Here is a 12,510-nt window from a genome sequence, read left to right as displayed (position 1 = left end):
CCTGGCCTGGCCTGTGGCTCCCTTGGCAGTGCCAGACTGGCCCACTCAGGTCAAGGGCTGGCCACATCCCCTGCAGGGCCTTGGGACCTGCTTTCTATTTTAGCCTTTCCTGGCCCCTGGAAGGCACCATGGGACTGGAATAGCTCTGTCTGTCTCTGTCTGCTCAGCAGGACTTAGAGGGGTGGCTCTGGGCCCCTGGGCTCTATTTGCCGACCCTGGAGTGGGAGCAGGACCGGCAAGGGGGCAGCAGCATGCGGGGACACTGTTGCAGCAGCTGCTATTCTCTGCACAGCCCTGTCTACCTTCCCTCCCAGAAGATAGTGAGCTCCCCGTCACTGTAACTGGCCAAAATAGAGCCTGGATGGGCACATTCCAGAGCTGCTGAGTGGGTATCAGCATTGGGTGGGCAGGAAGGCTGATGACCTCTGAGGAGTGGGACGCAGAGACCCCAGACTCTAAACATCACTGATTCTAGGATTCTGCGATTCCAAACTGCTAAGATGTTGTCACTCCTAAGAGTCTGGGGTTAAATTTTCCGGGACAGGCTCTCCCCAGGTTCCAACCCCCCTCCCGGAGACAGAGATGCCACCCTGAGGCCTCTCCCCACCGTCTCTGGGGGAGGCTGAGCTCCTTGCCATAACCACACCTTTGCCCACACTGTTCTCGCCACTTCTCTCCAGATCCAAATCCACCCTAGCTTTGAGGCCACCTCTTCCATGAGGCCTGCCTTGACTGGCTTCTCTAAGCCCCGGATTCTGAGGACAGTTTGGGCCCCGGTCACTTGTCTGGATCTCCCCAGGCCACCTCTGTCTCTAACTGGATGTTTAGGTCCTCCCAGACAGGGCCAGAATTTTACTTGTTTCTCTCTCTCTGATGCTCAGTGTATGTGACGGTGTACAGTAGGAGCTCAATGAATGCAAATGCCCACTCATTTTTTTTTTTTTGGCCGCGCCGCACAGCTTGCGGGATCTCAGTTCCCCGACCAGGCATTGAACCCAGGCCGTGGCAGTGAAAGCGTGGAGTCCTAGCCGCTAGGCCACTAGGGAATTCCCAAGCCCACTCATTTAAAAAAAAAAAAAAATTTTATTTATTTATTCTGGCTGTGCCGGGTTTTCATGGTGGCATGCGAGATCTTTTAGTTGCGGCATGCAAACTCTTAGTTGAGGCATGCATGTGGGATCTCGTTCCCCGACCAGGGATCGAACTGGGCCCCTGCATTGGGAGTGTGGAGTCTTAGCCACTGGACCACCAGGGAAGTCCTTGCCCACTCATTTTTAAAATGGGCAGGCAGCCTGGCACGGCCCCGTCGCAGGCACTCGGACCCCTTTCCTGCCTTTCCAGGCTTCCCCAGAGAGTCCTCCAGTGTGCTTCCTACCCCTCTTACAAACAGGTGGCTCTTCCTGGTGGCCGACCATCTCCCCTCCTGCTGCAGCTTCCTCTCATTCTTGCTGAGTTTTAGGGCAGCTCACCCTGCCCTCTCCTCCGGGGGCCAGGCAGCCACCTCTTGTTGGTGAAGGGGTCGGGGTGGGTGGGATGCACCGTCAATACCACCCCTTCCTCTTATAGGCAAGGAAACAGACTCGGAGAGGGCAGGGGCCCGAGGCCACCCGGCTAACGGGCGGTGGAGCGAGGATGTGAAGCAGGCACTTGGGGATGTGATCCCCACATTTCTCCAGCTGGTGGGGCACGGTGGGTGGCGGGAGCCTGGGTTGGCCCCTGCCTCCCGAGGGTGCCCTGGACACGTCCCAGCCTGTCTCCTTCCTGACCTTGGTCTGTCCATCTGGGCAGCAGGGACAAAGCCCAGATCAGGGTGGCGGGAGGATGTCCGGGTCCCTGTCCATGGAGCCCCACCCCCTGCCCACTGCCCTGAGGAGCGGGCAGCTGGTGGGAACGAGAGGAGGGCTGCTCTTTCTTTTGGCTAGGACAGTGGCTTTCTGGAAAGCTGGTGCCAGTTCTCTGGGTTGGCGGGCGGGGAGGGCACTGGGGTGGGGCATCAGGGAGTGGGCAGGCACCGGCCAACGGGTAGCCACACAGAGGTGCAGGCTGGATGGGCCCCAGAGTCCCCACTCACGGTCCTGAAGACCAAACTGCTCTGAGACGGGAAAGCAGCAGGTGAGTTACAGCTGAAGGGGCGCAAAGCCCCTCAGCCGTAACCAGCCAGAGGGTATTGGGATCTTTATGGGTTCCGCTCAGAGTGAGCTTGATACTTCCCGCTGCAGAACGATCAGTGTTTGGTGGAAGGGGCAGCCCCGGACCCCACTGGGGCGTCGTGTAATAGACAGTATATACGTTTAGTGTCTTTCTCAAGTTGGAACCAGAAACGCACGCAGCCCCGGAAGGTTCACAGGAGCAGCTGTGTATCTGACAGCCTCCTCCATTTTACAGAGAACTGACCCGGGTTGGGTGGGGTCTACGCTGGGGACTGGGACGTCTGCTCCCTGCCAGACCGGAATCCCTGGCTTTGCTGATGGGGTGCAGTGTGAGGTCACCTCCCACTAAGGAAGCACCTGCCCCCCAGATCGGGCTGTTCTGTCCTGTGCTGTCTTCTCAGAGGCCTCCAGGGGAGCTTGGCCGCCAGCCCCACCGGGTCTTGCCCTCTGTTGGCGCTGGGCACAGACCCGCTCTGCCCCCGGCCTCAGGGCACTTGCCCAGGAGAGGCTCATGTGGCCCTCCCAGGGCCCTGGTCATGTCCTCAGGAGCTTTATTTGGTGGGAGATGACAGTGCCAGACTCAGAGTCCAAGGCCCGGGCTCGGGTCCCAGCTCGGCAACTGACCAGCTGTGGGAGCCAAGGCTGGGGCTTCACGGCTCGAGCTGCAGCGTGCTCACTGCAGTAAGGACCAGTGAGCCCTCCGCCCTCCCAGCTCATGGGCCGAGGGGGGCAGGGCTCAGAGCGTGACCAGGGTCGGGGCTCAGAGTGGGACCAGGCTCGGGGCTCAGTGTGTGACCAGGGCTCATTTGCTGGCGGGGGTCAGTAGTAGGGCACCCAGCCTGGGTACATGCCACCCCACCATCTGACCCTGGCCCCTCTTAAGAAAGGTCTTCACACATCACAAATGACCCTGTGACCTCCGTGCCCTGCCCTGTCCCTGCCCCAGGGAGGTCTCTCTTTCGATGGGGAATGGGGGGCTGGCTGGCTCCCACGGGAGGCCCTTCCCAAGCCTTCCTCTTTCTCCCTATGGAGCTGGTGGTGTCTGGGATCCGCCTGGGAGGGCCTTCTGGCCACTTCCTACTTACAAGTCATGTCAGGAGGACAGAGGCCAGACCTACAAGGTGTTTAGATGGGTGGGAGGAGTTGGGCGTGGGTTGAATTTGGGGTAGGAGTGAGAGAGCCAGGGCGGGGGCCAAGGCCTGTTTTCAGGCTGTCAGGATGGCTGCCCACGGTCAAGGGTGTTTTCTGGTGGCTGAGAATCTGGGTCCCATCTCCAGCTGGGTGACCTTGGGCAAGTCAGTGGAGGGAACGAGGGTGGGGCTGAATGTTTGGGCCCCCAGCCTGCTTTCCCTCCAACGAGGGGGACTCTGGGCTCGGGGCCCTCCCTCACCTGCTCTCAGGCCATGAGCCAAGTGTCCATACTGGGCATTTGCCCCAGGCCCTGCGCTTCAGGCTCTCCTCTGTGGGGGTGGGAGAGCATTGGATCTGGCAGGGACACTGGTCCTCAGAGCCACAGACACAAATGGACATGATGGTGATGGTGGTGATGGTGATGATGATGGTAATGGCATTAAGATGACCAGTAAGGTGGTGACCAAGCAGCAGCAGCTGGAGTTTGTTGGGCACCGACAGAGCCCAGACCAGCTGCCGGGCCTGGGTTGGCTCTCCGCAGGGACCCCTAACGTGGCGGGTGGAGCAGTTAGGAATGCATTTGCGGCAAATAAAGCACCCCCCCACCGCCCATCCCCTCAGCCGCCATCCCCACCCCCGGCCGCCCTGTGGCTGGAACAAGCATGGGGGAGTGCCAGTCACCATGGGGCGGGGCTGGGGTGGGACCCGGCCTGATTCAGGAGCAGCTCACAGCCACCAGGCTCTTCTCCGTTGACTTGGGACAGGAAGGCCGCTGGGAAGGCAGGAACTCGGAGACCCGCAGCATCAGGACCCTCGGGTGACAGAACTGACCTCCTCACCCCTAGCCCGAGCGGGAAGGGAGCTGGGAGCTGATCCAACGCCACTGTCCCCCAGAGCTTTGTGCAGCGGAATGCTTTGTCTGAAGAAATTGCTGGGCCAAACAGAGAAGGGGGCTGCCCTGGAGGCACTGGGGGAGGCGACCTGAGGCCCCCCTTCCATAAGCCATAGCCTAGGGGCTGGGCAGAGCCCTGGGGCTCCATGGGCCCCAGTCAGCCCCCGGAGAGGGGAGGGAGGAGAAACCCCGCTGGTGAGCTGGGGTTTCAGGTCAGGGCTCAGGCCAGGGGTCACAGCTGACAGCCAGGTCCGGGTGGGGCCTCCTGTCACCTGAGGTGGGAGAAAGGTGGAGGACGGGCTACGGCAGGCCCCCTGTCTCCAAGCGGATGCTACTCTGTCCCTCCTGTGGGTGTCTGGGAGGGGGCAGGCTGGGTATGGCCCTGGGGAGGGGGAAGTGGGTGTGGCTCTCTCAGACCACAGGAAGGGCCCCCACGTTGGGGCCACCGGCCTAGCCTCTGCATCCCCCGGGCACCTGTGTGCACGGGCAGGTGGGCAATCAGGTAATTCAAACACATGCTCCGTAAGAGGAAGCTCTGAGAATCTTTTGTTCTTTTAGCTGATACCGGGTTCTGGATCCAGAGTCCTGGGTGGCTTCAGTGGATCCACGAACCCCCAGAATTTGTGTGTGAAATTGTCTGTCTGTGTCGTGAGGGTCTGCCAGAGCCTTCAGGGATCCGAGGCCCCGTGCGGGTTGGAGCCGGGGTGTGGTCCGGCCCCTCTCTGCAGATGGGGGGGCGGCCCCCGTGGTCACACTGAGAGTTGGAGGGTCAGAGCCAGGACAGGCTGGGGGAGCTGCTGGGGAGGGCCTCTGCCCCGACGCGCTGGACCCCCTTCTGGGGCTCATTTCTCTCCCCAGGAGGTTGGAGAGACTGGGATGGGTCCTCAGATGAGGTGATGGGGACATTTTGTGATGACAGATTTAGGCTCTCATCCTAGCCCTGCTGCCTCCTACCTGAGTCACTGAGGCTGCCCGTGCCTCAGTTTCCCCACCTGCACGAGGAGGACTGCAGTGAGTGGCACTGGAGTGAGGAGCAGATGAGATAACAGATGTGTTTTGGGGTCCATCTCATGGTCGTGCGGGGTTGAATGTGTGGCTTGAGGGTCACCTGGGAGCTTTGATCCGGTACAGAGGCCCAGGCCAGGCCCTGGGGAGGCTGGCCTCAGTGGTCTGGGTGGGAGCCTGGGCATCAGCATTTTAAAAGGCTCCCCCAGTGATTCTGATGTGCAGCCAGGGGTGACTATCACTGGGCCAACCTTGGCTCCTGCCAGCACACTGAGATGTTGGTCAGAGTGGACACTGGGCTGTCGTCCCTCTTAGCTCCCAGTTTCCAGCCTAGACCCTGGCTGACACCTGAGGTTAGTCTCAGGTAGGCATGATCTCTTTCCGTCCATCCATCCATCCATCCACTCGCCCACCCCCCCTCCATCCCTGCATCCGTCCATCCATTCAAGAACAGACTTTGTCTGAGGCCTTGTAGATAATTATTTTTCCCTTTTTGTAAATCAAATCCTGTTTAAATCCCACTTCAATCCTTCCAGTCAGAGCCCCGGCCGCCTGCTGGCCTGCTCCTTGTCTCCGGTCTGCAGAGCACGTTTGTTTAAGGCCAGCTGACACTTCTTCTCCTGGGCCTCCCTGTGTTTACACTGGGGCTGTCAGCGGAAACTCCAGGTGCAGGAGGGAGGCCTCAAGCTTATTCTGGCCGGAGACGGGGGCGGGGGCCGCAGGGGGCTTCAGGCCACCCTCCACACAGTGACCTAGCTCTGTCACCATCCCCATTTCACAGGTGAGTCCTCAGAGACTCGTCCAGCAGGCCAGAGTCACGCCTGAGTCCTGGCCCCAGGCTACCAGGTCCCTACTCTCTCAGAAGCAGAGCCCAGGAAGGCTTCTGGAGGAGGTGACATCTGAATTGGTTGTCTGGGAAAACTGAGGAGGGGCAAACTGGTGGGCGGTGGAGGGAAAGTCATCACTAGCAGAGAGAGGAGGCTGGGCTGTGGCCGTCCAAGGGAGGAGCGGCCAGAAGGCAGGCAGTGTGGGAAGGCTGGGAAGTTCTGGGCCAGCTGCCTGGGTGTGAATCCTGGCTCCACCATTTATTCACCTGCTCTGTGGCCTTGGGCACATTACCTAACCTCTCTGTGCCTCAGTTTCTTCACCCCTAGAGGGAAGGGAATAGTTGTATTGACTTTGCAGGGTCACTGTAGGGATGAAATAATCTAGGAACACAGATGGGAGGCACGCTCATGAGTTTGGGCTCTGCCCTGCAGACAACGGGGAGCGAGGGCAGGTGGCTGAGCAGTGCCAGAGCTGCATAGATTCTTGAGGCTCTGGCCAGGCTTCCAGACAGTGCATGGATCTGAGCTCCCAGGGCTTTTCTGTGTGGCTGGGTTGGGGGTTTTACAGTACAACCCTCTGACCAATCACAGATCATCCGCCCTCCCTCCTAGCCAGTGATTGGTTCCAGGGTGGGCAAGTCTAGGCTGATTTAGGCCAGTGAAAGGTGACCAGAGGCGGCCTTGTGGGTTCTGTGCTTTCTTCTGTCCCTGGATAAACAGGCAGCCTTTTTGTGACCATGAGGGGAGCCCACCCGAGAATGAGGGTGGGGAAGAATCTCAGAGAAGCACAGCCAGAGCCTGATCGATCTGTGTCTAGAGCCCACATTCCCTTTGTGGTTCCTGTTATGTGAGATAACTTTCCTTCCTGGGGAAGGCCGTGTAGTCCTGGTTGCCATCACTTGTTGCTCAAAGTGCCCGTTTTCCACAGGGCCCAGAGCATCTTCCTAGAGCTTAAATCCAACCTTGTAATTCCCTGCTTAAAATGGCTTGGGGTTCCCATCCCTTTACAATGACGGCCTATGCTTCCTGGAGGCCCCAAAGGCCCCACGCCCCACGGGCTCTGGTCTCCCACTGTGGCCTCTGGGCTCCACCCATGACTGTCCTTGACCACACTGGGCACACATCTGCCTCAGGGCCTTTGCTCTGGCTGTTCCCTCAGGTTCCCTGCACTGTCTCACCCCTAGCCTCATTGAGGGCCCTGCTCAGATGTCACCTGTCCAGAGTGGGTGAGAGGTCAGTATAGCAACACACAGCCCTGAGTCACAGGGGCCCAGACAGTGAAGATATGTTTCTCACTCACACCACGTGTCCATTGCAGGTCAGGGGAGTGGGGGTGGGGCTCCTGCTCCCTGGTGGCCTGGGGACCCTAGTGACAGAGACTCCACCATCACATGAAGCCTCTGCGGTCCCAACATGAGGCTTCAGGATCCACCGCCACCGGGAGGGCAGAAGTATCACTCATAGGCTCTGAAATGCTTTGGCCTAGAAGTGCCCCTGTAGCTCTGCTCCTGTTCCCAAGGGCTGACGTCGGTGGCATGGCCACGCCTCACATCAGGGGGTGGGACAGTGACCCCCCGAGCGTGGGAGGGAGGAGACGCACAGCAGTGACCTCTGCCTCGGGGCTCCCAGGCCACTCGGTCTCTCCAAGAGACCCTGTCACTCTGCGTTTATTCAGGAAAAATTCATGTAACATAAAATTAGCCATGTTAAAGTGTACAGTTCAGTTCAGTGGTATTTGGTACACTCACAGTGTCATGCAACCATCCCCTTTATCTAGTTCCAGAACGTTTCCACCACCAAAAGGTTTCCAAATGGAAAGCCTGTACCCATTAAACAGTCACTCCCCTTCCCCTCCCCCAGCCCCTGGCAACCACTCATGTACTGTCTGTCTCTGTGGGTTTGACTGTTCTGGAGATCGTATGTAAAAGGACTCGCAGAACACGTAGTCCTTCGTATTCGGCTTCTCTCACTGAGCATGATGTTTTCAAGGTTCATCCCCGTTGTGGCCTGTGTCAGGTCTCACTCCTTCCTATGGCTGAAGAATACTGCACTGCAGGGTGGACCGAGCTGTGCTTATCCTTTGACCAGATGATGAACATCTGGGCGGCTTCCACCTTTGGCTTCCTGAGCGGACTCGCAGCACAGTCTCGAGCAGGCTTGGTCTGAGTCCCTGGGCTCGGTCTTTGGGGCACGTACCTGGGCATCACTCCAGAGTTCCTCCATCACACTGATTCTTCTCTGTAGTCACTTCCTGCCTGAGGCCTTGGGATGCTCACAATCCCCACCTCCCCAGGGCGTGTCCGAGCCGAGACGCGTGTTGCTTTTTGCGTGGGGGGACCGCCCTCGGCTCGTGCCCACCGAGCTGCCTGGCATCCTGCTGTCGCTGTCTCCTCCTGGCACAGGCCTGGCGCGCAGCAGGTGTTCTACTGAAGCTCGTTGAATCACGAATAAATTCAGAACGATAACTTGGGCTTCCTGGGGAGTTTTGTTTGCAAAAAGAAATCCGCTGCTAAAGAAGTGACGAGCCCCACGCTGTACCGGTCTGTTTCCTCTGCCGTTGCCGCCCAAACGCCCCCAGCACCCGGGCTGGGGGTGGACTCCATCTACTGGCGGGCAGCCCCTCCCCCTGGGCCGAGAGCCAAGGGAGGGCGCCCACTGCCAAACGCCGTGTTTGGGCACAGGCGAGGTGGGGCTGGGTGGCGCCTGGTCCCTCCTGTGCCTCATAAATCGCTCCGAAGAAAATTCCCCAAAAGGAGTTTCAGATGCCGCTGTGCCCGGGACAGCAGGCTGGTCTCCCCGCCACTGGGGGCGTCTCCTCCCCCATCTGCTGCCGGAGGAGCCTCCAGTGGGTCACCTCCAAGAATGGGCCTCCAGTGGGTCACCTCAGCGCCTCGCCAAGCCTGGGGTCACTTTTGACTGTTCTTCTCTAAGTCCTAGAGGAACGTGTGAGTCTCCCCAGCCCAGCAACCTGTTATGAACCCACTCTGTTCCTCACTACCTTGGGCCATCGCCCTAGCTCTCTCCCCCATCTCTCACAGGGTGCCCCCCCACAGTGTGTCTTCAACACTCAAGTGTGTCTTGAGCAGGTGGGTGGCTAAGAGCATCGGCAGTGGGGGTCTGCGTTGCCTTGGCTCCTCCACTGCTGCACGCACTTCTGCTGTTCTCTGAGGCTTGGTTTCCTCCTCTGTTGAGTGGTGATAAGCAGATGCAGCAGGGAACGTGCTTGGCCAGGGCCTGGCGCGTGAAGAGCACTCAGCAGATGCCAGCTGCAGCCCTAACCATGCCTAACGAGCCCCTGCCGAGCCCAGGAAGGACGTCCTGCACTGCAGAGCAAAGCCCAGGCGTGTCGCGTGGCATCTGAGACCCTCTGCCGTCTGGGCACACCTGACAGTGTGCCCCAGTCCTGGTGCTGCCAGCTGCCTTCGTGCTCCCAACCTGCCACGTGCTTCTGCACCTCTGCGCCTTTGCATGTGCCATTCCTCTGCCTGTGCTGCCCTGCCCACCCCGGGGGCCTGCGGCCTCCTCCTAATGTCACCCAGACCGTGAGCGTCTGTCTGCTGCCCCTGGAGGGCAGGGCCTATGGCATCACCTGCAGAACCTGCAGATGGTGGGGCGGGGGTACAGACTGGGGCCCCAGCCGAGGGCGGTCACTCCTTCAGCCCAGGGAGCAGTAGCCAATACCCTGGTAAGTGATGGTACCGGGTGCAAACTCTTTTTCTTTTTAAAATTAATTAATTAATTAATTTTTGGCTGCGTTGGGTCTTCATTGCTGCGCGCGGGCTTTCTCTAGTTGTGTCGAGCGGGGGCTACTCTTCATTGCGGTGCGCGGGCTTCTCATTGCGGTGGCTTTTCTTGTTGCGGAGCCCGGGCTCTAGGCGCGCGGGCTCAGCAGTTGTGGCGCACGGGCTTAGCTGCTCCGCGGAATGTGGGATCTTCCCGGACCAGGGCTCAAACCCGTGTCCCCTGCATTGGCAGGTGGATTCTTAACCACTGCGCCACCAGGGAAGTCCCTTTTTAAAACATTTTTATTGGAGTATAGTTGCTTTACAATGTTGTTAGTTTCAGGTGTACAGCAAAGTACATCAGTTATACATATACATATAACCACTGTTTTCTAGATTCTTTTTCCATATAGTCCATTACAGCGTACTGAGTAGAGTTCCCTGTGCTATACAGTAGGTTCTTATTAGTTATCTATTTTATATATAGTAGTGTGTATATGTCAATCTCAGTCTCCCAACTTATCCCTCCCCCCCTTTCCCTCCTGGTAACCATAAGTTTGTTTTCTACATCCGTGACTCTACTTGTGTTTTGTAAATAAGTTCATTTGTACCCGTTTTTTTAGATTCCACATATAAGAGATATCGTATGATATTTGTCTTTCTGTGGGGTGCAAACTCTTGAGGCATGGGCAGCTCCAATGTGCTCTGCAGTTTGCACCCTCTAGCTCAGAGCATTGTAGAGGTTCAGCACGTGGTCTATATTTGGACACTCGTGTGATGGGGAGCTCACTACATTGCTAGGCCATATTTTCAGCACTGGCAGCTTCCTGGGAACGAGGGCTCAGTCTCCCCACAAAGTCTCCCGTGCGGCGGTCAGCAGCCCGAGATGGTGTGTGTGATGAGTCGTGGGGTCTCTCTCCCACCCCCTCCTGGGGCTCTCCAGCAGGGACCTCAGGCTACAGAGAGTTGTGCTGCCCCCTGGTGGCTGCGGTTCACGGGGGCCGAAGCTCCCCTGCCCACAGGGCTCCTGTCCTTGAGTGCCCGCCAGTAAGGAGGCAGCGGACAGGGCAGCAAGTGGATCACAGACCCCTTGGAGAAGACAGACACATACATAAATGTGGAGGAGGCGGCATCTCCAGGCTCGGGGAGGCCTGACGGTAGCCTCCCTCAGTCCCTGGATCCATGTGGGCCTTGTCCTGCGGATGGGAGGGTTAGGGACGCTCAGACCCATCAGGTTTGCTTGGCCTGGACCCGCTATCTCCTGGGAAGTGTCACTGTTGGGGGCCCCATGACCTTGGCATGGGGTCACCTGTTCCGAGGCTGCCCTCTGTCCCCTACAGGCTCCCCAAGAGGGGACTCACTATGCAGGGTCAGAACATGCCAGACTTGGGGAGACCTGGCTGGACAGTCCCCACTGCCCTGGGACCACCACACAGCTCTTACCCAATCCCGGATGCCTGGATGGCCAGCCAGCTGCCCCTGCCGTCTCCTGGGTCTACTGGGGTCTCCTTGGACCCTCTCTGTACCATTCCACCCTCCCGAGCAGTCAGCCCTGCTGTTCCCCAGCCTGTCAGGAGCTCCAACCTTTGAGCCCTGTGCTGAGGGCAGGGGACCGGGGGGGACCTACACTGGGGTTATTCTGCATTGGGGGTGAGCTTGCTGAGACACAGCCGGTGGTCCTGCTGCAGGACCCTCACCTGTCACTCCCGTCTTGCTGGTGTCCTGCTGTCCCCCCTTCCCCCGGGTCTTTGAATCCCCCATCCCGATCCGGACAAACCCTAACCCCGCTCCCACTGCAGGGCCCAGTGGGGGTGTTTCCTGCCCCAGGAAGCCTCCTGGCCTAGTCCCAGGAGAGACTGCCCTCCGGCCTTCCGCAGGTACTGTACCCCTGTCTCCTGGGTGCAAGCCTCTGTGAGGGGTGCAATGACCCTTTCGTTGCCCGCCGAGGCCCCCTGACCGTGGACTGCACCCGGGAGGGCTCCCAGCTTTATCCGCTCTGGGCCTCGGTTGCTGAGGGGGGCAATGCATTGAAACAAACTCTCCTCCTGGTGTCGGGGTGAAAGGACAGACCCTCTTGGGCTGGCTTCTGGGGCTTTGTGTGGCAGGGGTTCTGACACTCCGAGGCCTCGCCCTGGACCACAGTCTCGGTGGGTGGAAGTGCCAGGGTGGCTGCAGGTGGTTCCGTGAGAACCTGAGCCTCCTGCTACCCCTTTTGGGCACCCCCGGCCCTGGAGCCCCAATACCCTGCTCCTGGGGCACAGTTTTGGCCCCTGTCCCCAGTGCCTATACCAGGCTCTTGCCGGCCCCTGGGGTGCAGAGAGGAGACCGAGCAGGAGGGACCCTGTCCTCCATGGGCCCACAGGAGGTGGGGACAGACTCAGATATATTGGGGACCCCAGAGGGCTGAGATAAGAGACCTACCCCAGGGCTGTGCAGAAGCTTAGTGGGGCTGCCAGCGGGCTCTGGCAGTGGTGGCACACCCTGCTCTTCCTGTCTCAGTCCCTTCCTTTCTCCCTTCCCCAGGGTGGTCCCTGGAGGGGTTAGGAGCCAGCCCCTGGGTGTGTGGCTTGGCCCCTCTGCGCCTCATTCTAAACTGAGTGGCGGGGCTCATGCTCCCACACTTCCCTGTTGCCATCTCCCTGGCAGCCCAGGTCACTGGGGCTGGGTGGAGGGCCAGGCAGGACCGGCTACGTAATTCGTGGGCCCAGTGTGAAACGAAACTGTGGGCCACCTGTTTCATAAGCGCTGCCCGATGGGGACACTAGAGCATCACACCCATGGCT

The sequence above is a fragment of the Balaenoptera musculus genome, chromosome 17 (genome assembly GCF_009873245.2).
Source record: "Balaenoptera musculus isolate JJ_BM4_2016_0621 chromosome 17, mBalMus1.pri.v3, whole genome shotgun sequence".
Classification (NCBI taxonomy): domain Eukaryota; kingdom Metazoa; phylum Chordata; class Mammalia; order Artiodactyla; family Balaenopteridae; genus Balaenoptera; species Balaenoptera musculus.
Note: the sequence above shows the minus strand (reverse complement) of the source record.